Here is a 27630-nt window from a genome sequence, read left to right as displayed (position 1 = left end):
GGAGTTCAGTGCTGTGGCACCAGGACAGCTCTCACGCGCTTATTCTGAGCTTCCTGGTATATGGGGAGTGACTGGACCAGAACAGTGTGTCTCTTCGCCCGTGAAACTAGGCCTTTCTGAACAGTAACTTGTGAACAGAAAACGCTCTATCTGTTTTATTGTGCAGACACTCCCAAAAGGCGTAAGGGCTACCAGGTTAACCCGCGGAGAGCTTACAGCGAGTATGGTCGAGGTCTCTCGAGGTATGCGGCGGTAAAAGGGCCTCCTTTATAGGTAATAACATTCGCCACGGTAATTCACACACACATTTCGTCACGGTGAGAGAAGAAACCAGACTGCAAAGTTGGGAGCGGTTCGCTGCAACTCATAAACAGACAACCTCACCCACTATGTCTTCGAGGCATGAAAACGACAATATTACTCAAATCATTAGAGTGCTCCCAAGTCGAGCCCTGAATGCAGAATAACACTCTACTTTTCAGCGCCCCAGCACTTCAGAAACATGAAGCTTCTGCGTCCCGAAGGATCAGAATAGTTGTGTCCGACAGCTCCTGATGTGCCTTATAATCTACAGTTATAGCCGTAGTTACCCAGCCTAATTTTCTGCGCCAAAAATTATACCCTCAAGTCTCAGAGTCGATATTCTTGTTGTTTTTGTTCGTAGGCCTGCACTATTAGTCTTATCATTTATAATATACTTACGCTACAGTGCTGCTGATTATGTAGTACGGGTAGATGACACAAGGCAGGTCTATATGAAAAATAGACTGTGTCAGAGAGCGCCATCTGCCCCCCCCCTTCCCCCCCCCCCCCCCCACCCCCCTGCGTTCGGACTTGCTGCATCCGGCCGACTCTGCGTATTAAGCAGAAAAAAAGTTCTTCAGTTGAAGAAAACAATCTGCAGGACACTACCAATGCAATATGCGCCTTTCAGTTTTAGTTTCTCGCTTTATATGATTCCTTTCATTTTCAGCTTTACCCAGTACTTCCAGTGGGAAACGTCTGAATGACCCACTAGCCTTTGCACCTCGAGGTACAAATCACGACGCAGGTCGTCGTAACGATCTTCTATAGCTGGATAACGAAAGCAGCAAGAAGCCGAGCTTTCTTTCTAGCGTTATAAAGGAAGCTATCAGGCTCCGAAACGATACAAGCCAGGGAAAACAGTTCGCCAGAAAAGAATCCGGTTTCTCTTCACCGGAAAGGATCATTAGGCCGGTCCGATCAAGGACCAGCGTCTAGGAGAGATCGATAAATTCAGAGCGGTGGCCGCTAATTTGAAGAAAAACTCTGATCGCAGGTTACGGCGAGGTTGGGGAAATGGCGGGCGCAGGGAATAGCCACGGAAAAAAAAAAGCGTGTCGCGACAGAACATTGATTGGCAGCGTCGACAGAGGGGCGGCGAGAAGGAAGAAGCGGATCTTTTTCTCCTCGCCCGGAAACGGTCGAGCTAAGGACACACACACACACACAAAACCAGAAAGAGAACGCTGAAGGAGTGCAGCTGAATCTTTCTTCCGATAATCGAAGAGCAATCGGGCCAGAGGGTATACACTGTGAAGCGCGCTTTTGTCCGCCACTTTCCAAAGTGTCTTCTGGAACCGCCGCGTTTATCTCGGTTTTCTCTCAGCTCCAGCCGTCGGTGGCTTCCTTCTTATTGCTGACAATTTTTCCGTCTTTTTTGGTTGATCTCTCCTTTTCACCCGTCTTGCGGCGGTCCCTTCAGTCCGCGACCGTTTCTTCAGCTGCAAAACCAATTCCTTTTGCTGTCCACACGTGCGTGTTCTCCTTCTGGTGTCCCGGCCGGCCGCAGTATTGTCCTTGCTGGGCGTCTGTTCAGAAGAAGGGAGAGGGGAGAGGAAAAAGAGAGAAGAGGTTCCGTTGTTTCTCATTCTGCGCTCAGCATCCAGTGTTTGTTTAGCGGCTTGACGGAGCTCTGTTTGTGTCTGCGTGTTCGTCTGTGGTGTGTTGTTTTCGACTGCGGGCTGAGGTCCGCGCTGTTCAAACAGAATGAACCTAGGCGCCCTTTCCTGTTTATTTCTTCCTTACTTCCTGCCGATTCTTTGAGGTTGGAGTTGAAGGGTGCGGCGGCTGGGTCAAGGAAGCGCGCTGAGGAGCAGACGAGGTGTCTGCCTTTGACCCCGCTGCCTTCCTCGGCAATTGAAGAGAGACGGCAAGGTGCGTTCGAAGTAAAACAAAATTTAAAGAACTTCTTATTCGCTTCAAGAGCTTTGATATTAAGAAGTTTGCAGGGATAGGGAGAGCCCTTCTGTGTCTTCATTCTTGTTTGTGACGAAATGGCATCAAGGCAAATAAGCAGAAAAAGCTGCTTTAACTCGTGCTCGCTCTGAATCGTTGTGCAAACTATGTGCTCTTTACGCCAGAAGCTGAGTAAGGTATGAAATACTTCCAGGAGAGAATTAAACATGGCAAATTAAACGTAAGAAATGTATACAACAAACTTTAAAATTTTGCTTAAATGTGCTAAGTTGCTTTTGTCTATTCTTAGTTCTTTAGGCAAACAGCATATATATCTAAGAGTTACGAGTGCTGACCAGGCATTGCCTTCTTTGAACATAAAAGATATTGGGGATAATACGTGGAACAATTGTGATATTCGCACGTATTGTGGAAGGCCACGAAGGCGTAACGAATATTCCTGTTTTTCAAGGATTCACATGCTTATCGCTTTATTTCTTCACCACTGAATGGATGATGCAAGGAATGTTTTTGTTAAAACAAAACGCAGTACGTGTAGAATATTAAATACAGAAAATTTTAACCGTATAGAATAAAGGGATTATTTGGTGACGTTCTTAATATTCGAAAAAGTTCCACCAAAGATACCTGCCGTTTTAAGACCTCAGAAAAAGTATACTAGTAAATTCTGTGAAAGTATATAATTTCTCTGTCAGCGAGCTACATCCATCTATCGTAACCGCCGGGGCATTTATAGGCCCTCTAAAGGCGTCTTTAATCCTTGTGAAATAAAGAATCGTACCTCATATAACTCTGCGCAGATCAACTCGTTCCAATGATAAAACAACTTACGTAAGCTTTGGGTTCAAGTGTCTCAGCTACTATTTTAAAGCGGGGTGCTTTTGCGTACATATAATGAAATCTCACATCTTAATATATTCCTGCGTGTTGCTCTCTACGGGGCTTTGCCCAGAAAGCAACAAAATAGGAAACGGAGAGAATACAAGGAAGAACTCAGGCTTGCTGAACTTGCCTTTTTCCTTAACTTGTTTCTGTCTTGCCCTCAATCCGGTAAGCCCGGTGTTTCAAGTTGTTAATTCCCGATTTTTACTGCGAAAGCAGTACTAGTGTCACAGTGCGAAAAATCCGGTCTCTGTCTGTACCTTCGACGAGTGAAGCCTCGTTCCACTAGAACCAAGACTTGTTCCACCACGAGCCTAACCGGACTCCCCTGGCTACGAGGCTGCTGTCGTGGCGCTCAGGCTAGCTCGAACCCGGGCTCCATTTTGTCTCGTTACTGAGTCTTCAGACTGAGAAATAACTGAAGCTTAGAAGTTGGGATACGAAAAAAGCATGTTTAGTGACACTTGCGAAAATTTGTTTACATAATTAAAGGGTGTGAAGAGCAAATAGTCATGAGCTAAAAGCTCATAGCGACCAGCGACTGAATGGGCCTTTTTTCCAGGGCCCAGAGACTTGTTGCTCACTCAACGTTGTCCTTTAAGCCCCTGAGATCCAGCCCATCCCCCAGGCAGTGACCAATTACACACAAAACACATCCCTTTCTGAACGGGAGCCAATCAAAACAACATACCACTGCAGCAGAAAAAACGACGCACCGTCTGGCACAGAAGTGTTCTAGTAGGCGGAGACGCTCGCTTGCCTGAGTCAGACCGTGGGAACGGGCGAGGAGGTAGCCATTCCGCTGCTAACTTCTGTAGTGCAACAACCGTGGTGCGGGCGGCTTTCTTTCCTCGAACACACATGCGGTTCGTGCGACGCCCCGGCGGTCAACTGAAACCAACAGAGAGATGTCCACTGTTGAGCCGGCTCCTCACAGTTACTGGTAATGGCTCCATGGCTACGTCCCATTGTTCCCCAAAACTTCCACCTTTCTTCCATCGCTGTCCCAAGGCGTCCTTCTCCGGAAAATTGTCCTTGCCCAGTGAAGCAGTGCAAGATACCGCAGTGGCTTTCTCACTGAAGAACTAAAAACAGCGTTGGTGCTACGGGCGCTGTTTTAGTTTTTCGGTGATGCACCAACTCGCTCAGTTTTCGGTTATTCTGCAGCTCTTTCTCAGCACGGCACCGTTCTTTCGGGTCTTTGGCTGGTCAGGCGTCACCACCTGCAGTCATAGCATTACCCACTAGCCCCCCAAAGACTATCGGCCCACTGCCTCACCCAACCTGCGCCGACCTTCACACTCCAGAACCTTTAGGAAATGGTCTACAGATTATCTATAGGTTCTTTATAGACTCTATCGCCTTCCTGTAGACATTTATTTTTATGTGTTTATAGTATATCGAGTGTCCATGGAAAAACTCTACAAAAGTACATGGTCATAAATTAATAGATTGTCTATAGGGCGTCTATAAGATTTGTATTGTCTGTTGGCTAGTCTATAATATTTGTCAATAGCAAGTCTATAAACTTTATGGAAAAAACTCTATAGAGAGCGTATACACAGTTTTAAGGAGATTTTTTTGCAAACGTGCCACCACCCATCCACCCAACTCTACTCTCTAGAATCTCCACACACCACTAATCCACCTACCCTCAACCTAAACAAGGCCTCCACCTACAAGAAGCCCGCGCGGGAGCGGAAGGAAAACCCAACGATGAAATCGAAGTCAAAGACCCATGTGAGAGATCCAGCTGCCCACCAGAAGCAACACCTGCCTGACACTTCCCCTACCCACCCCCTTAGCTAGAGGGCTGCCCATCCACCCACGGCCAGCCTCTACCCATCTAAGCCCGTTAACACCCTCCAGGAGAATTCTGCCACGTATGTGAAGGCTGGGCTTAAGGAAAAAGCATGCGTTATTGTAAAATCACTAAGTATTCAACGAGAGTAAATCGAACTGTGTTCGCAGAATTGTCGCATGGAACGTCTGACCCTCCCGTAACTTTTCTAATAAACATCGCTTAAGATACATTGGTTCAGTGAGTGGCGCATCGTTTAAACCCGCAGGGCAGCAGCTCAGAGCTGGGGCACACAGGGCAGTGCCGCATGTCTTAACCGCTGCACCACTGCGCAAGAACTGGTATGAAGACAACTAGGGATCAACGAATGTAAAGAAGAGAATGAACAATTCAGCATATATGGTCATTAGCTCATTAACTCTATCGCGGCTCCCTTAAGACGGAGCTTAAGGGTCCCCGGCAGTTTTTTTCTAAATGGTGTGACTGTCAACTTTAGCGACATGTCTTGACCCTGACAACCGCAAAGTTTTAAGTCCAAACTTGTCGCGCATCGCAATAACTCAAAATAGTCTTTCTGCTGCTGAGAACTATGCATACGACGGTACCTGTTGTGCTGTCCCGAGTCCAGTTTGAATTTCCCGCCCGGGCGCCGGCTTCATCTGCAAACACTGGACTTCTCTCCTCCCCGCTCTTTCTCTTCCTTCTCCCCGTGCGTCTTCACTCTCGCCCGCGTGCTTTCTCCCTCTTTACACCTCCCTCCGGGCTGTCATCTTACGTAACTCGTGTCTCTTTCGTTCCTTCTACCGCGCTGCACGACTGTGGCAGCACCGCGTTTTTACAAGTTGTAAATGCCTGGATAAATGTTCCATTTTCCTTGTGTTTGCGACCTGTCATCTATCTGAGGAGTGGCCGCAGCCCCAACGCGTGCCATGGAATCAGAATACCTGTGCTGTGCGCTTACCACGAAGGAAATGTGTAAATTTTCCTGCTTGGTCAGAGGCAGCGGGCATATTTGGGGTTTAGTTTCATGGGGTTTAACACCCCAAAACGAATCAGGCTGTCAGACACGTCATAGTGCAGCCGTATAATATCTACCACATAGATTTCTTTAAGGTCCCCTGACATCGCGCAGCACGCCGGCTATCCAGCATTTCGCCTGCATCGAAATGCGACCGCCATAGCCGGGATCGAACCCGAGTCTTTCTGGTCAGCAGCCCAGCACTATCCCTACTGAGTCCCTAGACAGCACCCGTATCTAAACGCAGCTACTATCAGTGCCCATAGAAACTTGCCAATGTGGTATCAATGCGACAAGCTACACTCTTGCGCCGTCTATAGGTAGTTGTTCGTTATAAATGAACCTTGTTCATTAGAAAGGCGTGGATCTAACGAAGTGCTTACGTATGCGTGCTCCCCTGTAACGCTAATCTTACATGCTCCGACTTTTTCTGAACGCATCACACCATCAAAAAACGATTTTATGCGAAGCATATTACTAGAGGTACACTACAGCCCTTCGCCGTGGTTACGCGCCGTGCACACCACGTGGTACAGTGACGTCACACCACGTGACATACCACGTGACACATGACGTCACGACAGAGGAAGACGGGGGTCCACCTCGCGCCGTCGCTGTGGTTGCACGCCGTGCAGATCACGTGGTACAGTGACGTCACACCACGTGACACATGACGTCACGACAGAGGAAGACGGGGGTCCACCTCGCGCCGTCGCTGTGGTTGCCCGCCGTGCAGACCACGTGGTACAGTGACGTCACACCACGTGACATACCACGTGACACATGACGTCACGGCAGAGGAAGACGGGGGTCCACCTCGCGCCGTCGCTGTGGTTGCACGCCGTGCAGACCACGTGGTACAGTGACGTTACACCACGTGACATACCACGTGACACATGACGTCACGACAGATCGCCGTCACGCGCTGGGAGAGGGAGAACGATGCCATCGCACAGACACCGGAATGTCCTCGAGCGGCATTCCGGCGCATTTCGAACGCGCGTTCACACTCGGTGTAGGTGAAACGCTCGCTCCACCGGGCAGGCAGACGCGGCTTCCGTGGCAATCCAGGCGCTCACCCAACGCGCGTCTCGTGGTTAGTCGGCGTTCCGCTGTAGCCATGCCGTTGTCTTCCCCCACGACGAAGGCTTCTAGTGGTTGTATTAAAATGACCAAGTATTCAACCAAGGAAAGACATGTATTACCAAGCCTAGCCACCAATATGCTTCGCATCTGACTAGGCTTAACCTTAGCTAAGCCTCAGCCATTTTTTGCACTGCTATTTGTTGGACAGGATTCCAAAATGATAGGCCCAATCTGAACCTTGCGGGATGCTGGTGCGCAATTGTAAGAACAAGACCATGGGTATGATGAGTGCAACTGCCACGCTTAGCAGTCGGCGCACACGCACTGAACCAAGGTAAAATCTCGCGACGTTTTGAATGAGTCGCCGGAAGAGACGCGCACGACAGGATACAATGGATTGGAAACGTACGCTCGGACAACCTACTTCTTCTGCATCTTAGTGGAAATAAGTCTAACGGAATGAGACAAAGCATCCGCGCCAGGCCCATTTCTTCGTGGCAGACGCCTGGCATTGCTTCAGTCAAGCGACTGTTGTGCCTGGAATTGTGCCTTTATACGTTTTCCTGGGCCGCATTTTACGTTCTCTCCCAAGAGAGAGAAGCTACTGATTGTCAACCAATGAAAGCGGAGATCAACGTGTCGGTCCATCATTTAGTGCCGGTTAAGCAGGCATTCGTACCGTACGTTCCTCAGTGCTCGAACTGCCGCGAAATCTCAGCTTGGAACAAGCGTCATCGACGAGAAAGCCGGGACGCTCCGCTGGCCACCGTGGTGAAAGTAAGTGCTCGCGACAGCAACATCAGGTCGGACTCGTCGCGCTCCTCCTCCGCTTGTCCTTCTGGAAACCTCCCTCCTCAGTGGTGGTGACCAGTCCCGCCCCATTCGTCCCCTCCACATGCCACACTCTATGCTCCCTCAATCGCGGCTGAACGGCCCGAACGTGGTCATGTCAGCGGCATCCGCGTACTCCGCCGACAAGAGCCACGGGGCCGCGTCGCGACTCAGCGACTCAGGCAGCCGTAAAAAGGGGGAGAACCGACAGAGGTTCCGGGATAGGAGAAGACAGGGAAGCGGGAGAATTAAATTGAGGAGCAAGGAGAATAGGGAAGAGAAAGGAGTGGTTACCACGCAGAATGCGAGTAGGCGATCGCAGGGCATGTGGTGCGGCGGGAGGTCGGCCCCCGCCGCCGCCGATGGCCTGTCCGCTCGCTCGGCCAAAGGTTTCGCCTGTCAGCAGCGGCTACAGTCAGGGGAGCGCGCTCTCGGACACCCGCGTCCCGTGAAAGCGGTGCGCGAGCCCCGCTCGGGATATCGTCAATTTCACCCTCGGCCGGTCGCGCCGCGTTCGCGGCGACAACCGCCATCTGTCGCGATGGACTTGGGCAGGGGAGGGGCGGCGTTGCATTCTTCTTTGCCCATTTTTTTAACGGAGCGGAGGTTTTCCGCGGTATCGATTCCGCTGCAGTCGCCGTCACTGCTGTTCGCCTGGATTCGCGCAGACAACCCACGCGCGCACAGACGCTCACACAGACGCACAACACCGGTGCTGTAGGCGGACGCCTCCCGCCGGTGCCTCTGTATCGACATCGCATTCTCCGGTCCTGCGCCACAACTCTCACGCCGATCGCTTGTTTCCCCTCTTTTTTGTATAGCGCAGCGCGCGCACCCACCGGATTCGTGGAAAATCGTGGCAGTGGTTCGGACGGAATTGGCTTTTTCGCTTTCGCGCAGTGACGGCTACGCCGCTGCGGCTGTTGTTGTTTTCGAATTGTTCTCCGACCAACTTCTTTCTCCATCACTTCGCTCGCCAGTCTTCCCCCCCCCCCCCCTAATCACTTCTTTCATTTTCTTTCGCTTCTTCTTTTTTTCCTTCGTGGAGATGGGAGTGGTAGTTGTCTGCGCTTTCTACGCTGTTCTGCAAGCATTTCAGAGCCGTTCGCACTTTTTGTTCTTTAAAACACGGGTGGTGGTATTTCGGGACCATCGCATGCTTGTGGTTTGCGTGGACGGCGAGGGAAGCTTCCACAGCTCCCGCCGGTCACCGATGAGTGGCCAAGCCCGCGTGACTGAGTCTCCAAGAGAGCTATAGTAGAAGCGGACACCATCGAATGGTGCCTTTTTTTTTCTCGCTTCGTATGTTTCAATTGGAGCAGAAACCCAAGCTGCAGATGGAAAGCTTGATTGGTGGAGTTCTTTTCCTCGCTGTAGAAGCTGATCGATTTGCTTCGAATGTGTTCGAGATTCTCAAGCCAATGGAAACTGAAAAGAAAAAAATGCTTGCTGTTTTAAGCATTCAGCGTCACGACTTTGCTATAGATTAGTTACAACGTTATTTTATTCACTTGAGTTCACTGAAAAAGTTCTCAGGTTTACGTTACGCGCTGAGGCGCCGAGAAACAGGATGTTCTCATCGTTTGATTTCACGCTAAAAACTCGCACACTGCACCTTAAAAAGCGGCAGCATGCGAAGATTTATAATTATTTTATCCAGAGAAGTTGCGAAAGTGCGCAGAAGGTTGACAAATCGATTTGGCTCTAATGTTTTCGCCGAACTCTTTAGGCTTCCAAATCAACGGAGTGGTGTGCTGCAACAACACGTGCCATCATGAAAGTCTCCATCCTCTGCCTGCGCCCAGGTATTTATAAAAAAAAAACGAAAATGGCCTAGAGATACGTCACTTGCAATAAATCGTTGTGAGGAGCACGCTCGAAACCCGATCGTGGGTGCATATAATTCTAATCCCACGGCGTGAACATTGCGCTCTGGTCGGCTGGGTTCCACCGTTGTTCTCTATCGAGCCCTAGTGAAAACATGGGAGTTAGTCTGTTTAGAGTCGCGATGATAAGCATTTTGTATCTGCGTTCATAAACTGTACATTTCAGGCATTGCAAGAAAGCAACGGTTCGTTTTTATTAGTTTGTATTTTTTAGAGCATATATATATATATATATATATATATATATATATATATATATATATATATATATATATATATATATATATATATATATATATATATATATATATATATATATATATATAGGTACAGTATTACGACAAACGCGACTGTTCTTTTAACGTTTATTTTGCCAACAGTTTCGGGAATGGTATTCCCTTCGTCAGGGCAGGCTTACAATGAATCCGTTTCGTCAATATAAGGACACAGAACAAGCGAGGAGGTATAATCTCCGCCCTCTAAACAAACTTGAGAATGAGGGCAGGGGACCGTATAATAGGCAGCACGACAAGTCTCAAACGGGCCGCGGCTGAACAACAACCAGAAAAAACAAACGGGGAGGTGGAAATGGTAAAGTAGTAGCAAAGAACGAGCCTGAACAGCACAGCGATAGAAGGGGCAAAAGAGCGTTAGACCCGGCTCTCGGCGCACACGGAAGCCGCTACCCCCCCCCCCCCCCCCCCCCCCCCGCCCCCCTCCAAATACGCGCACACCCCCGCAAGACGCCGCCGGGACCGAGCGGGCGGCCCGTATCAGGTATCCTGAGACGCTTGCAAGGGACGCGTTCGAGAGACGGCCAACACACACTTGTTAACCGCTGCAACGGCAACTTGCGACTGTGCCCTCTGTGTATTTTTGCTTCATTTCGTCGCTTTGCTCTGCTGTCGGGCCTTTCTACCAGACAATCTGGCGCCCCTTTTCCCATAAATATACTAGGCGGTCCAAAACCGTGTCCCGCAGTGAGCTTCCCGTGAAAAAACAGCGTCCGTCGGGTAAAATACTGAGCTAGCCCGAGCGCGTAATGGGAAGGCAAAGATGAATTTGGGGGGAACAAAACAAAAGAAGGGAAGAGCAGAAAAAAAATTAGCTCTAGAAATGTTTAAAGAAAATGTAACACAGAAAATGTTAACGCACACACAGGAAGAGAAAAGAGAAAAAGAAAAACTTCTGATTAAATGTGGCGCCAAACAAGTATGACATGGTGAGAGCACTTTGATAAAGTTTGGCGCAGTGCATGTGGTTTCGAGATTTGCATGCACACGCAGGTTAAATCATTCTGAGATTATCGAGTTGAGTCGATGTTGGTGTAAGTAGATAACAAATGACAAGAAATATGTAGAAAAATGAAAATAAAAATGGCACGGAGAATAAAAAATTGAGCACAAGAAGTTATACAAAAGTTAACAAATTAAAAATAATAATAATACATGTGTGCGGAAAACGCGAAAGGTCTGCGGCCCGCGGAGCTGCCGCGTGGTCCCAATGGTCTAGGTGATAGATCAAAGGTGTCTATTTGGAATGGAACGTGGATGCTGGCAGGAGGTTGGACAAAAAAAGTACTCAGGAAATAAACTGCCAGATTTCCTGCCATTTCAAAGTGTGTCTGCAGTTGTCAAGAAAAAACAAGTTCAGGCGTATTCTGATAATAACGCTGTCCAAGGCCTATGACCGGCGGAGTTTCCTACGTTGGCTCCTTTAAGCAGGAAAGTCTCCCGGGAGTAGCGTTCATGCCATGAGAGAACGTGCCGAATTTATGAATGAAGTACGATTCCCTTTGTTCCCTGTAATATGTGCTAGGGAACCCGGACTCGAGAAGGATTACCCGGATGTTTTCAAAACTGTGCAGGGGCAGACGCAGGTGCCTGGAAAGGGGCAAGTTGGGCAGGGATGACACATGCGCTTTGTGGTTGTTGAAGCGGAAACGAAATGTTGTCTTGGTCTGACCAATGTACCCCTCCCCACACACCTCGCATTGAAGTTTGTAGATAACATTGCTCGAATCGCAGTCGAGGTCTTCATTTATGTGAAACGTAAAGCCATCGGACTTTGATTTTGCCAGTTTGGTGTCGCAAATGTGCGGACACACCTTGCAACGGGGTTTTCCGCATGGGTGGCATCCACCTCGGGCAGCCGTCTCTCGAACGCGTCCCTTGCAAGCGTCTCAGGATACCTGATACGGGCCGCCCGCTCGGTCCCGGCGGCGTCTTGCGGGGGTGTGCGCGTATTTGGAGGGGGGCGGGGGGGGGGGGGGGGGGGGGGGGGGGGGGGGGGGTGTAGCGGCTTCCGTGTGCGCCGAGAGCCGGGTCTAACGCTCTTTTGCCCCTTCTATCGCTGTGCTGTTCAGGCTCGTTCTTTGCTACTACTTTACCATTTCCACCTCCCCGTTTGTTTTTTCTGGTTGTTGTTCAGCCGCGGCCCGTTTGAGACTTGTCGTGCTGCCTATTATACGGTCCCCTGCCCTCATTCTCAAGTTTGTTTAGAGGGCGGAGATTATACCTCCTCGCTTGTTCTGTGTCCTTATATTGACGAAACGGATTCATTGTAAGCCTGCCCTGACGAAGGGAATACCATTCCCGAAACTGTTGGCAAAATAAACGTTAAAAGAACAGTCGCGTTTGTCGTAATACTGTACCTAAACTAGTAAACTGGGCCATTGGAACCCCTACTGAATACATATATATATATATATATATTGCTAGGCTTTACTGAGAAATGTTTGCGGGTTTTCTGGAAGGAATAATGTTTGAGTCGTTGCTGAAGGCCGCGACCATTGCACGAAAGAAGCAAGAAACACCTAATGCCAGCCATATCTAAAGATTTTTTTTTATGACACATTGTTTGCTAACTTTCTCAGTGACAAGGTATTTTTTTAATATTATTTTTCTTTAATATTTTCTTCCTTCTAATTCATCCAGTCGTAATCTCAAAACAAATTCTTTTTCCAGCATATTGGCAAGGCAACCGACCGGCTCCCGCTGCCATCATTTAGCATGAAATCTGAACAATGAAATAGTAGGTGGAAGTAGGTCATCTAGGCAATACCTTCCTTACCTGATTAGGTATGCTTTATATAAACTAGTCATCCGCGGAGTTGGCGCACTGTGCGCAGATGAACGCAGCCTTCAGGAAGCTGTCTAAACCCGCATTTAAATTTTTACTCATTTAGCACGTAAAGAGCTTTTTTCATCGGCCTTTGTTACGCTTACTCAGCCGCTAGCATCGCCTTACACAATAGAACAGCATCTGTACGGCAAACGGAAATGTACAGAATCGGTTTTTAGAATATTTACTCAAACGGGGGAAAAAAAACAAGGCAATCAGCCACTACAGCCAAAAATGCAATACATCGTGTGCAGGCATCCCGAGGCGAACTGTATCAAAAAATCATGTAAGGGGGAAGCGAGGTCACAGAAGACGCGTTTTTCACTAGTGGCATAGAAGAGAAACCTTCGTTAATTTGCTTTTTTTTTTTCCTCCGTAGAAAAGAAGAGGCGTTCCGGGATCCCATAATTAGTATACGTTCTCTAACTTTGCTTTCGAACCAGCGTTATAAGTCACAAATTCCAACTTTCTTTCGATTAGTCGCATCTAGACGGAGTTGTTTCTGACCAGAAGCACAACTCCTATCTTGCCCATCACGCGTACCAACGCGTCTAGCTGCAATCACCTATCCAATGTGGGAATTCAGAGAGTGCGCCGCATTACTATTACTACTAGGCCTGTCATTAGGACAGGAACCTGGGTTCTCTCTTACATCAGACTCCGCAAAAAGCCGGTTGCAGACGTGTTTTTTCTAAACTTGCATGCAGCGAGGCACTCAAGACGCTGAATCGTCTGGAGGCTGCCTAGTGTAGCGACCAGTGGGTTAAGATGCGCTTGCTTCGCCCTATAGCGCCGCACAGAAGTAATAATGCAGCGCAAGGCACCCAGGTCGGAAGCAGTTCGCATTGGTGATACGCCGAATTCAGTTGGAACGTTGCATCCGCTGCGAATGAATATATTATGCAGCCACCTGAACCCGCAGGCAAATGGAGAAGAATGCATCACGATACTCTGCTGATGTGAGTAGCTAGATTCCTTGGCTCCTGCTGATGTTTTTTGAAACAGGAAAAGAAAGAACAGCATTATACTTTTGTCCGCCTGGGAGCACTTTGATGCCGATGCGTGGGATGAACGCATGTGAACGCTCAGCGAGCCGTACGGAAACGAGCATGCTGCACCGCAATGGATAAAAGCTGACCTGAAGAGGAATGTTCCTGGCTTAAGAGTACCGCGAGAGAAACTTTTTTATGCACTCCGATTGGATCGATGGCAGACAGCATAATCCGATCACGAATACGGCTTAGAAAAAAACAAACGCTGAACACCATTTCTTGCATTATTTCTGGTTGAAGCTGTAGCTATAATACTATGGCAGGAAAGCAAGAAAACCAATCACTTCGTAACTAGAGTAATTAAGAGTGTAATCACATTGAATAGTTTAACAGTCTGTGCATGGCAGGCCCATACGAGAAGAGGAATTGCTATTTCACTGCACGTAATCAGTCTAGCAGAACTAAATCAATGCTCGTGAGGTCTTCTCATGTTGGAAATGAAATCTGATCTTCTCGTGCGGAGATGTGAATGTCGCTCTAGGTCTTAGCAGAACGCAAAGATCTTTTACATAAATTACGCTTTCTCAAAGCTTTTTTCTTGAATTCGCATTCATTAGGAAAAATTTGCTGTGGTATTTAACGTTTTAAGAAGCTCTTTTTTCTCTCAAGGCGACCACGCCGCCCTCACAGACACTCCTGATGATTACCCGTTCTCGAACACAATTTAAGACATCTTTTTTTTTGGAGCCGCGCTGCTCGTTTTCCAAAAAACGCTGCTTCTCAAGCGGAATTCCGCATGACTAACTCCATTTCCAGAAAGAGCGCGTCGTCTTCTTCCGAATAACTCTACTGAGTGGCATCGACCGTTCTCAATCCGCTTACACGGGCCATAGGTATACAAGCCGAAGGGTTTCTTCCAAAAGAGTTCCCGGTAGGGGACAACATGTTTCCTTCTCATTAAGACGCCAAACAGGTCTCAAATGGTAACGTTTCGCACGATCCAACCTCCGTTCTCTTTACCGGACACTGTTTCTGGCCACTGCACTGCGTTCACCCCTTGAACATCAGCAAAGTGCACGTTCATTTCTCGCGTCCACTCTTGTTTTGCAGGTCCACAGACATGCGGCGAACGACGCATGCCAGAGCAGTTTTCTAAAAAATTCACGTTACTCTGGAATGGCTGCAACACGAGCTCAGATTTGTACATACCACGGTGCACTTATCGCAGGTGGCCACTCGTATTCACTTAAGAGCTAATGTTCGCTTCGCCGAAAAGCAAAGCCCGCCGCTGCATCAAAAGTACTTGCAAATGGTCCCAGACCGCAGCTAACGATGGCCCGTTCCACAGAGAGGTTGCTTCCCGAAGAAAAATTGAGAAAGAAAAAAGATGACCTACATAAGAGGCGCTCAGGCCGCGACCTAGAGAAAAAATACAAACAGAGACTTCGACTGAGGTCAGATCCCAATGGAGAAATGAAAGGAATGAAATCGCGAAATAGCGGCGAGCAAATCACAGCCATGAAAACAAGATCGCAATAGCGACAAGCCAACGATCTTAAGCGGCCGCGCTGCATTGGTTCCTCGGGTCTGCGTGCCCTACAACGTCCGCATTAGCATATCCACAAAAGCCAACAAGCGCGAGGCATAAAGCTGATTTTTTTTTGTTTCTTTTCCCACTTCGCAACGGGGTCCGCGTTCCAAGAAGCCGACATACAGACAAGAAAAAATCTACGGGTGCCGGTTGCGGTAAGAGAACAGCGTCATAGGAAACTGGCACGCGCACAGAGACCGACTAGGCGCGTACGCATATATATTTATTTATATAATTGTCGAAAGGGGCCGCAGCCGATCATGCATGCGAGCTTTCTCTTCTCTTCTTACCTTTTTTTTGCCAACTTCCGCATTCCGCCCTTTTCCTATTACAGTAACTGCTCTCCAAATGGGCCTGAAAAACTGCTGCGCCGCCTCACGAGCTAGGGACTCAGGGAGTGAGAGAGAGAGAAAGAGAGAGTACGAAGGGACAGATCAAGGAGACGGAATAGTCATAGACGAACGAGAGGAGAGAGCAAAGATGCGAATAGAGAGAAGGATAGAAGAAAGAAAAGAGAATATTCGAGTAGGAAAAAGTACAGAATGGCCGCAGCCCCTTGCACACTCTGCGCAAGGGCTCGAGAGATCAGCGTTATCGATGCAAATCCCCGTAATGGGTGCGCCTGGAGTTGCGCCGAATGCGCATACATTTGGGAAACCTATTTTTCATAGATATTCACGGTGGAAAAAGAGAAGCCATAAGCAGTGCTAAAAAAAAGGCAGAGAAAGCAAACAACACCGACATTCTGTAAAAAGAAAGAGGAGGCATAGATCTGAAGAAAGAAAAACATAAATGCGATGTGGGCAAGTCGTCTGTATGCCAGTTTATTCTTCATATTGTGTGTACTTACCTCTTTTAGGTAGAATGTGTTGAAACAGCCAGGTCCATAACCACCAAACGTAGAAGAGAAACACATTGTGTGTGGTTGGTCGTCGGTACAAATACGAATGTAATCACGAAAAAAATCTAGGCCGCTGAGTTTTCCCTAGCTATTAGTATCTTTAAGAATGGTGTATGAGCCGAAGGCACAGGCTCAGCTGTGCAAGTAGAGAACTGCTTAAGTTTGCCGTTGGCACCTGCTTATTTACCGACCGACGATCAGCCATTGCGCAAACATTTACGTGAGCAAATTCTGATTCGCTGCGATGGTACATAACCGGAGGATAACGCAGATCTCGCTTTTTACGAATGGCTTCAAGCCATGGAAGGTCCTAAGCCTTGTGTCGTTTGCGGGTGTTACGGCAAGCAGGGTTTAGCACCTCTCTGCTGATTACATTCCAAGTTGGCGCCTCTTACAAATGGAATACGCGTGTGTAATGTATTCCACTAAAGCGCGAAAAATTAGCCCGAAAACTTTTAAGCTTCTTAGTAACTCAAAGCCGTTTGAGGGTTAGCCAGGACAGAGTTGAGCAACTCCCTACAAACTTAGCATTCCTAAAGTTTACTAAAGAGTTGTAGCTATTATCTCGCTTGTTGCCCCCCCCCCCCCCCCCCCCTTCCACCTCTTCCCCGTCCACGTACGCTCCATCTAGTTTTCACGAAAAACTTCAGCATCGGCATCCTTTACACAGCCAGCGTAATCTCTGGCGCCTAATTCGGAAGCGTTTTTAAATGCCACTCTAAGTACCGTGAGCATACACTTCCTAACGCGCGCAGTTTCTAAGAAACTGCAGAGGAACTTCTCTCTCGTTGCTAATAAACCGTCGAACGAAGCACGCGCTTACCCTTGCAGTTGTTGCGCATGCGCGTTGAGAACGACTGAGCTACTAAAACGCCAACGGGAGAGAGCCACAGTATTAGTTTGCAAGACCCTGGCTCAGAGATGTCAGCTCCCAGCGAGTCCATGTTGAAATCTTTGATAGGAACTTCGGCCCATGCACCGTCCTTGGTGGAATGGAAAGCGCACCGACCTTCTCCGCCCTGTCAAGAGACGGGGGTTCTTGCGCCAAAGCCAAGAGAGAAAAAATCCACCAAAGGATTGACACAATATAGCGGCGCTTTGAATTGGTCGGGTGATAGGTCTGGTGGTGTAGCAATACCCAGCTTGCCTTCGACCTTCGTTTCTGTTCTTTAATGACCGCGTTCGCTCTTTCGCTGCGTGCGTGTGTGAGCGCATGCACGTTCAAGACGAGCAAGGGAACACGCTCGCCGCTGTTCGTGAATGCGCGGATCCACCGCATACGGCCGAACCAGCGAATCAAAGATAATACTCGGTGGGTAGCAACTCTCAAATCCGCGATTTCGGGTTGCGACATTTGGCGTCAAAGCAGCGTCTGAGCTCGTCGAACAAGCCCCGCACGCAGCCTTTCGAGCAGCGTCTTTAGCCTCTTCGTTGGGGCGGCCGTTGCGACACGAGCTTTTCAACCCAGATTGCCCAAGCGTTGGAGCGAAGCGTTCATTCCTCTGAACGTGAAATGCTTTCTTCTTTTACTCCGCCTTGATCGACTCGAAATCGTTCTTGCCAACTTGTTCAAGTCGCTTGGTGGGCTCTATAACTTTTATTTTCTTATTTCGTCGAGACCAGTATCATTTGCAAGAGGGCAGAAGCCTAATTTGTGGAGCAAGCCGGATCTCTCGACTCCCAAGTCGCAGCGGACGTGGGTAGTAATTTAAGGTTGAGAGGCAGCGGCCTTGTAACTAGTCGAGGTTGGGGAAAGATAAGAAGCAATGATCGCCGGTGTTAACCTCTCCACTCCAGCCTCCAAACCCAGTAGGCCTCCTAATTTGTTCTGTGATCATCGTTGAAATAGTGGCATTGAAGACGGCCAGGGAAAAAATGATAAAGTAAAAAATTCTAGTTCTAACGTTCTATTTTTATGTGACAAAATTGTAACGTGTGCTTAATTTTTGCACTTCATTGCCCTCATTTGACATCAGAAGGTATATGCCTTGTTTTTGTTGTTTTATGCAATGTGAAGTTGACAGCTAACACTTCGACTGGTTCAAATGACAGCATAAAACCTTTAAGGAACGACAGCAGTCGTTACATGAGGGAGCTTAAAATGGCAAAGCATTTTACAAAACTTTATGACTGAAACTGCCGTCATAAAGAGCTCTTATAGAGGTGGAGACACCAAATTCTGAAGCTATAAAAAGCCTGCTATGGGATTCCTATGCATGCAAGGGCAATCACAGCCAGGTGCTGGACACAACACACGTTTAAAAAATATTTTAACTTGGTTCTAAAGATTACCTAAATGCTCACTCCCACGATCTAGACCCATCGCTAGCGCCATCAACGCTGACGTCACAGCGCTGGTAGAAAAACGAGAGTTTGACGTCATACCAAAATACAGTGGCGTACGATCAGCGGGGCACAGCCACAGCGCAGTTGACGCGCCAGCGAGCCGCATTTGCTGCGAACCGCCACTCGCTCGGTTAGTTTTTGTCAACGTATTGCTGAACTAGCCGTGCTTAAAGGCGGGGCACATGTGCGAAAAGTGAGTGCGATATACTGCGGCGCGCCGTTGCGAACGGCGTCGCAACGTCTGATCGCTGTTCGTCGCCTGCGTCGAGCCTGCTAGATGTCAACGACGGCCGGCTCGCGGCAAACGCAACGACGGGAAGCGGCAGCCAATGCGAGCGCTGAGAGCGGCAGCGTCATGATGACGTAGGGAGCGCTCCTCGGAGTCGAGCCGGCCTGCCAGCCTTCGTGCCGACCGCCGGCGCTCTGGGATATATGAATGTCAAAAATGCATCGTTTCTGACGACCGTTGGCAAATACCAAGTTGCTGGGACTGCGATGCAAGGAAATTTCATCCCATAGCCGCTTTAGTGCTGCTGCGGCCTGGTGCGGTTCGCGAGTTCATTATGGGACGAGTTCACAGTAAAGGAGTGCCGAGCGAAGCAACTTTCTGAGCGCTGGTCAGACCCGAAGCGCCCTCAGCTGCGGCGTCAATTCGAAACCCGCTAGGCCTAGCGACGACTAGGTAGGGCAGTCTGGGATCAGCGCGCAGGTCGTCGCCCGGCGTTGCCGCAGGCGGTGTCGTTGCCGAAAGATCCACTTTTGCACAGGCATACTGTCGTTGCTTTAATCTAGGAAGCATCCTCTCTGGTATCATGGCTGTTTTGTATTTTCTTGTGCGAACGTGAAGTGCGCCGAGCGTACCGGCCGGCCGGCCAGCATCCCGTCTGCCGGCGTCATAAAAAGGAGCTAAAGTGTGTTCTTGACGTGAATAATAAACCCTGGGATAGGGAATGTTAAAAATGTGTAATTTTTGAGGATCGCTGATCAGTACTGAGTTGTTGGCAAAGGTAACGACTGTGATACGAGCAAATTTCTTGCCACAACTGCCTCGCAGCTGCCGCTGGCCCGACGTTGGGGACCAGCTCGCCTTGTGCCCGCTCGCTTCGCTGCTGAAGGCGTCGCGGAAATTTACCATACTATTATTTTATTGTGAGATGATGCTGTTCACAGTAAAGCGATGTGTAGAGTAGGCCTTTTATTATAGCTCAGGCGACTTTCGAAGCGCCGGTCGCTGCTGCTCCGATGAGAAAGAGGCTATAGGCCCAGCGACGACCACGGCAGCCAGGCAGCAGCAGAGCTCGTCGCAAGGAGCGCCCGCGAGCGGTGCCGTTGCCGAAAGCTCGAAACATAAGCAGGCATGCTTTGTCGCTGCTCGAGCAGTCTTTCTGATCACAAGGCGACCTTGTCTTTTCTTGTGATATATGTACACCATCCCGAGCAGCGCTCAGGTACTGCTGCACGGCGGCGAAGTGGGACACCCGTTGTGGGCGGAGTTTGGGTAGAGTGGCGCAGCGATGCTTACTGGCATTTTGCAAATTGCTTCGCATCCTAACGCGAACCCGCGAAGGCGATATTAGCAAGCGTTCGTGCCATCAAAAAAAAAAAATTGATGTCCTCATTGGAATGAGATTCGTCAAAACCCGAGCTGCTGGGACTAGCCATGCCGTTGTTTGTTTTCATGCGCTGCTCAGCACGTGTGTGAGAAAGCAGACGATGCAGCAGTAGGTGCGTCACAACTTCTGTGGGCCCACGTGACCAGGCGAAGTATACTCCGTTTCATACATAGCAGGCAACGCTGAGGAGGTTGCTGAAATAGTGCGTCCGCGAAACAATATTACTCCGCCACGTATCATTCGCTCTTCACGAAACTCCGGTCATTGTTTGGGCGAATACAAAGAGCGGTATAAAAAGATGTGGTAGCATTGAAAATCACGGTCGAAGCTGTGAGGCGCTCAGTGTTCGGGCAATCTGGCCATAAATTTCACGTAGAGTGAACTGTTTTTTGGGCATGGATTTAGTAGAAGCGATTCGTCCTACCAACCGCGTATCATACCACCACGTGTACTTTTTGCTTCTCGACATCTCGACGAGTAGCAGGAAAAAAATGTGGCAAGAGGTAAAACGAATTCCAGGAGGTGCCAGTCACGGCACCTAAGATTTGTCACTACGAAATATGTGTGTGTTCGCTTTGGTTGTATGGCGAACTACTTTTTGCGTGCGGACTTAGCCTGCGCGAACAAGCGCGCTAGCTTTGCCATAGAGTTTCCTACTATTACCTAGAGGGAAAGCTGGCGGCGCTGCACTTCAGCCACCATGGAAGCTCAAAGCATCATGGGGCGGTGAGCTACTTGTTGCGGGACAGTCGTACTTTTTTAAGGGTAACGGAGTGGATTCCAAGAGAAAGCAAACGTAGCAGGGGACGGCAGAAAGTTAGGTGGGCGGTGAGATTAAGAAGTTTGCGGGGATAGGGTTAATTGGACGAAGACAGGGTTAATTGGAGAGACATGGGAGAGGCCTTTGCCCTGCAGTGGGTGCAGTCAGGCTGATGATGATGATGAGTGTCATAACTGTTTCTACCTAAAACGCTGTTCGTCTGTGCGCAGACGACTTTCGCGCGAACGCAGTATGCAAAAGCCATAGTAGTGAAAACGCAACAGCACACGACGTAAATAAAAGCTTTCTCTTTTCTTAAATGCCATTAAAAACCTTCTAAAGTGTTTAAGCAACAAAAATTTTTTTAAACATATTTACTTTTTAAAAGTGCCTTTTAGTTACGAAATATTAGTTTTGTAGTTTTGAATACTTGGCCAATAGGAGAGCTAGCCATCTCTTATTTTGGGCAAACTTTGCATTTACATGCTTCTGTGCTCGTTTGTTGCAATTTACAGACAGGATATTGAATGTTAGGACATTCTTGATTATCGAATAGCGTTTATTTTTGCATTATTTTTTGGCCAAAAGTTGAAGTTCTGCAGTCGGTAGCTCACCGCCCCATGATGCTCTGAGCGCCCATGGTGGCTGAAGTGGTCTCGAGGGGTCTCCATGCAAACTCCCATAGACGGGTTGCCAGCTTTCTCTCTAGATAATAGTAAGAAACTCTATGGTTTTGGCAGCGTTGCCTGCTATGTATGAAACGGAGTATAGTTGATCTTCCTACACAGCCGCCGCGGTGGCTCGGTGGTTATGGTGCTCGGCTGCTGACCCGAAAGACGCGGGTTCGATCCCGGCCGCGGCGGTTGAATTTCTTTGGAGGAGAAATTCTAGAGGCCTGTGTACTGTGCGATGTCAGTGCACGTTAAAGAACCCCAGGTGGTATAATTTCCGGATCCCTCAACTACGGCGTCTCTCATAGTCTTAGTCGCTTTGGGACGTTAAACCCCATAAATAAACAAACAAACAAACAAACAAACAAATCTTCCTACACTGTGACGTCACTGTCCGACTCAGCGTTCCGAAACCGAAACCGAAAATCGTTCACCTAAAAATGTGGTAATAAAATTATTGACTGTGAATGTATGAATCTTTGAGTGTGTATCATGCTTCCTGGAGTCATAAGAAACGTTTGAAACAAAGAACGCGCCAACCACAAATTTGGTGTCTCCACCCCTTTAACTGGTTAGACAGTAATCGGCGTTACCCTCCCTAAGATATTAGTTCGCAAGGTGTTTTGTTGTTCCCAAGGACCGAGAAAATGAGAAAATCTATTTTATTTCACTCAGTATCTTATAGCTTTGTTTCTGCAGCTGAGCAGCAGTTGTAATCAGTTTATAAATATAGAGTTAGTTTTGGTCTCAAGTAATCAAATCGCGTTGACAAAACTATGCGTATTACACGCTTAATCTCTTTCTCCTCCGTCATGATAACCTATTATTTTTAAAGATTTTCATTATTATACAATCATTTCTCGTATTTCTATAAAGAGCAGTCGGCAGCTAAACAGAGGTAGGTAAATTCTGAGTGGCTGCGAGTGTGAGCTATCAGAGTTACTTTGCTATGTTCAGAAAGTCCGCCCAGGGATTCGAAGCTCATTATCATCATCATCATCAGCCTGACTAAACCCACTGCAGGGCAAAGGCCTCTCCCATGTCTCTCCAATTAACCCTATCCTTTGCCAGTTGCGGCCACTGTATCCCCGCAAACTTCTTAATCTCATCCGCCCACCTAACTTTCTGCCGTCCCCTGCTACGTTTGCTTTCTCTTGGAATCCACTCCGTTACCCTTAAGGACCAGCGGTTATCTTGCCTTCGCATTACATGCCCTGCCCAAGCCTATTTCTTCCTCTTGATTTCGAGCAAGTATTGAAGTCGCCGCGGAAGGCTGTGTAGTACATGTGACTACAGACACGATTGTTTCCCATGCCAGAATATGCAAGCAGATGAGCATTACTTACCCTGAAGGATAGTGAAAATATATTTGCTTCTATGTAAAACAAAAAATGAGGAGCTTTGCGTTACTCAGAAAACATAAAAGCATTTGTTGGGCGAGTTGGTGTTTTTGATGATCCATGACTACAGCGCACACGACAGGACACGACAGGACAGGACAGGACAGAGCACTGTGTGGTGTCCTTCTTCATCTCTGTCCTGTCGTGTGCGCTGTAGTTATGGATCAGAAAACATACGTTTTCTGAAACAACTTAGCGGGTGTTTCCTATTACTGTTATCCCATTTCCCCCAACACCTGGAGTGGGGCGAGAGTGTTTAGTACGTTGGGCACGATTATAGGGTGTCTTTTGCGCTGATGCACAGGCATTACCGCGCAGGTAAACTCTATAGTGAATATTCCTCTTGACGGCATTAATTTCGGGCCGATCACTCCTTGGAAATGTGGCCAAGCATTGTGACGCTTTGTCAGGGCGTCATGCGTGACGTCTCTCAATTATGACTGTCTAGCGTGACGCGTTGCACTTTGTGTATTACGCCAACGACACCGCACAAAACTGGAACCGTAAGCTGTTGTAGAACATGTGCAAAGTTAAAAATGTCATTTCAGCAACCTTAGTTTCAGCCAACAAAACTAACACTGCGTAATAAAAAAAGTGTGCAGCTGCTCATAAACATGAGAAGGCATTTAATTTTCTTTGTGGAATAACGTCACATATGTTCTAAGTTAAAATTTTATTTCAGGATTGCTATCAGCTTTAACCATATTGGACATTTAAGTAGAATGTTTTATAACGTTCTTTTCACGGCAAAATTAAACTGCCAGCGATACCAATCACAATGAGGCTAAGAAACGGGGTTATTTTAGGTGACTATCCACTTACCACGTGGATGTGCACACGTAGTGTACGTAGTCAAATCTGCACTCACGTCTATATGTCATTAGTTAATGCCAATAGATTTTCTAGCTTGCTTTCGGCCGTTCATTAGTGTTGTGTTCAAAAATGGAAGCTTCAAATGTCACAAGCAAAAAAACGCTTAATCTCAGAAAATTTCCGAGATTCTCGTATTTCTATTCGCTAGAGTGTACTTGATGCTAGCTTATAAGCACACAACGCTTCACCACCACGTGCCTAGTCAGTTCTGATAGTCACTATTGGCACATCTCAGCTGAAATTAACCGCCGTGCTCAACGCGCAAGTTGCGCGAACAGCACACATCTGAGATTTTCGGGCTCAAACACGATGCTAGTTTATTTGTTCATTCGACGTTCGTTTGCTTTCATATTTACCTACATAAACTAGAGCTCAAGACAAAATATAGAAGAAGCGCTTAATGAAAATAATTTCATATATGCAGCCACAATATGAAGCAAAAACCGTTTGGAAAAACATTTTAGCGCTCATTTATACAGAAGCTTCGCAGCTACGCCAAACCTAAAATGTTTTACTTTCTTCCACGCAATTCGCTGCCGCAGGTGTTGCGATCGACTCAGTTCTCCTTTCATATTAACAACAACGCAGGCGCGCCAGAAATTGTCTCCACCACGAATGCCCTCGGATTCTTATTGGCTCACTCTAACGTGTGCGACAGCGCTCAGATTGGCTTTCTCTTTTGAACACCCGCCTTGAATATAATACGCCGCATTTAAAACAACCTTCTTCGCACTTTTCTTTCTCTAAGATTGCATGCGCAGATGTGCAGCGCTCGATTACATATAGGAAGGAGTTTATACAGACGCCGTTCGTGTCCCCCATTCGCGAGTTCTTTCTCCAGCGTATTCACACACACATACACAAAAAGAAGGCCGTCGCCGGAGGAGCCAATTACCGCACGCGTCTGTCGAGCACACGCTCTTCTTATTCGCGATGTTTATGCGGGAACACTGGGCTTCAGGACTGATGGCGATAAAGCAACGTGCACTCTGTTCCTGGCGAGGGAAATCGAGATTGAGAAGGGCAACAATAAAACCTAACAAAACCTGAAAGCGGAACCATCTACTTCAAGTACAAAAGTAAAGATGAAGACGGTGCGCATCGTTGGCCGGCTAGGGATGAAAAATGTAAAAAGGCAGCAAATGGCCCCGGAACGGAAAAGGATTGGAAGCGCGTTTCGGAGCACCCCTTTCTTCAGCACCTCCTCTCCCTTCCCACCGGAAATGGAACGGCGAGCGGCGGTGGAGGCGGCGTAAAACATGAAAATCCGACACGACAGGCCTCGGAGAAGAGTGGTGGTGCCGGCGGTGCTGGACCGCGGTCCGCTTTTCCGCGGATTCGAGCTTGCGCGCGCGCGCGCCCGTACGCGAGAGAGATATGTGATCGATATTTATAGCAGTGCCGGGGAATGCACTCCGGCTGATTTATCTCCGTCCCGCGTATACGCCGCAGCCTATACCGCCGCCGCCGCTGCGGCTGCTGCTGCTTCAGCCTCCAAACAACAGAAACAGCAGCAACAACAGCTACTACTACCCCCACCCGTAAAAGAAGGGGGCAAAAGCAGAAGCCCGAGAGCAGCAAAACCTCAACGACGACGGCCGACTCGACCGCAGCCGAAGCCACTAGGCCTTTTCTTCTTCCGCTGAGCGATGCCTATCCGTCCTGAAAGGAGAAAGGAAAAACAGAGGGCGCGCGGAACGGAGGAGAGAAACCTATAGAGACCGCGCCCATTCATATATAGCATCCGAGCTTTAAGACAAAACGACAGGAGAGTGAGCGGTGGTTGCCGTCGTCCGTCGCTCCGCGGCGAAGCAAATAAATGATAGGCAAAAATTGAGGCCAGCGAATATTGTAGAATACGGGACGCCAAAAGCGTTGCCTGCTGGCTGTCTGTCGCTGCAGTGGGAGCGCTGCGTGGCGTTGCGGCGGCGTGCATAGATTTATGAAAGGAAAGCGGCGCCAGCTCTCTGGCGGTGCCAGCCGAAGATCATATCCCTCGAGAACGCCAGCGCGCCTTATAAAGCATCGCGTAGGAAAAAAAAAAAAAAGCAGGAACCACAATAGCGACTGTTTTGATTCTCGTTGGTGCGGAGGAGATCGTGCGTGCTGTTCCTTGTTTTGCGATTTGTTGTTTTGTTGTTTGTATTTTTAACGCTCAACTTTCCGACGCAAAAGGACATGTTTTCAGATGCTGCCTTCTTTCGCCAACTTATTGTGACGCGTGTTGTGGGAGTTGCGCTTCGATTTGAAAAACTAGCACTCGGAAGCACGGTCGCGGATGAAAACTCGTTCTGAAGAGTTCGAATAGCCCGTGCAATTCGTGTCGATTTCCTATAGCGCGAACGAAAACAGGATCGTTAGTGTGACGTGGAGGTTTGCAGTAATTTTTTCAAGTTAGTACAATATCTTTTTTATCTTCCTTTCGTGTTCTGCAGAAATAATTTAAATATGATTGCTATGAGTTTCTGAGCTCTGCTGTCTCGCTAGCACTTCCTGTTTGCTCGAAATGCCTGTAGGAGTGAAGATGTGGAGACGTACAGCCCTCCTCAAAAGTAACGCACACACTCAGGAGATTACCTTTCAAGCGTGTAGTGAGGCTCTCTTAACGCCCATTGTAGTCACATGTTTCGGACCGGCCAGAGTGACGGTGTTTTTCACCTTAGATAGATTTTCACCTTTCTGAGGCTAACTTCGTTGCCACTACCATTGGCCCTTGTCGTGACTAACTGTAGAGACTACCTGTTAAGGACAGCTGTAGCGGCTAGCTGTAGAGACTATGCTTTAGGGGCCGACTCGAGAGACTAATTATAGAAACTAACTGTAGAGGCTAACTGCAGAGGCTAACCGCACAGACTAACTGTGGAGGCTAACTGTAAGATTAACATTTAGCCTTCTACGAATCGCCCCTTTAGAACCATTGTTCGTTCGAAGTGAGCAACGGAGGGGTGCAACCATTTATCGAGAGAGAGCAGCAGCTTCAAGAAAAAAACAAATTCGTGCCAGCGGTGGGAGTCGATTCGTCGTCTAGGACCAGGACAAGATATACACGAGACCACCACTACATGTTCTTATTTTTGCGGAAGCAACACTGCGCTAGGTGTGAGCGATTTCGCGGAGCCCCGGAGAGCCTCAACTGCGCATGCGCGAGGAGCGAGTGACGTCAGAGCAGAGCGGAGCCGCCGCCGACTCCTGCGCTGCACGGGTGACTCAGAGGTGCCGTCGCCGCTGTGCCAGCAGTGCATTATCCAGGAGGAGTGACGTCACACGGCGCACAGTTGCGGCGCTGGGGCCACCGCCGACTTCTCCGCTACGCGGGTGCCGCTGCGAGTGCCGCGCCGTTTCTTCCGCAATTCTACTCGGGATGGCCATTGGTCAAACCACAGCCAATTTTTTTATTTACGGCTTCGACACAGACCACCGCTACAAATGGTACAGCTTTCTTAATACGTAGGTTTATAAAAGGTGTTTCACCTAATACTTTACACATTAAAAAAAATAGTATTTTGAGTTACAAGAGTGCTTATTTCGGCATAGCATTGTCAGCTGTGTAGTGCACCAGAATACAGCCAAGACGTGCTGACTAGCTGGCTGGTTTAATGCTGTTGAATAGTCAGCTTTTTGACTATGACTGTTAGG

General features: G+C 48.3%; 1 long non-coding RNA gene across 3 annotated transcripts in view; it reads right to left on the bottom strand.

Moving 5' to 3' along the window:
• Positions 1–1042: 1042 nt before the first annotated feature.
• LOC149340270 (uncharacterized) overlaps positions 1043–27630 on the bottom strand; it is a 37471-nt gene continuing 10883 nt past the window's right edge. For all 3 annotated transcript variants that reach the window (XR_016283844.1, XR_016283842.1, XR_016283843.1), the window contains exons 2-3: positions 3819–3993; positions 1043–1832 (exon numbers count right to left, since the gene is read on the bottom strand). This is a non-coding gene — a long non-coding RNA (uncharacterized LOC149340270). The remainder of the gene's footprint in view (positions 1833–3818; positions 3994–27630) is intronic.

Source organism: Amblyomma mixtum, chromosome 6 (assembly GCF_055824585.1).
Source record: "Amblyomma mixtum isolate Tamu chromosome 6, ASM5582458v1, whole genome shotgun sequence".
NCBI classification, from domain to species: Eukaryota; Metazoa; Arthropoda; class Arachnida; order Ixodida; family Ixodidae; genus Amblyomma; species Amblyomma mixtum.
The sequence above is the reverse complement of the archived record's forward strand: the minus strand, read 5'-3'. Positions and strand labels throughout refer to the sequence as shown.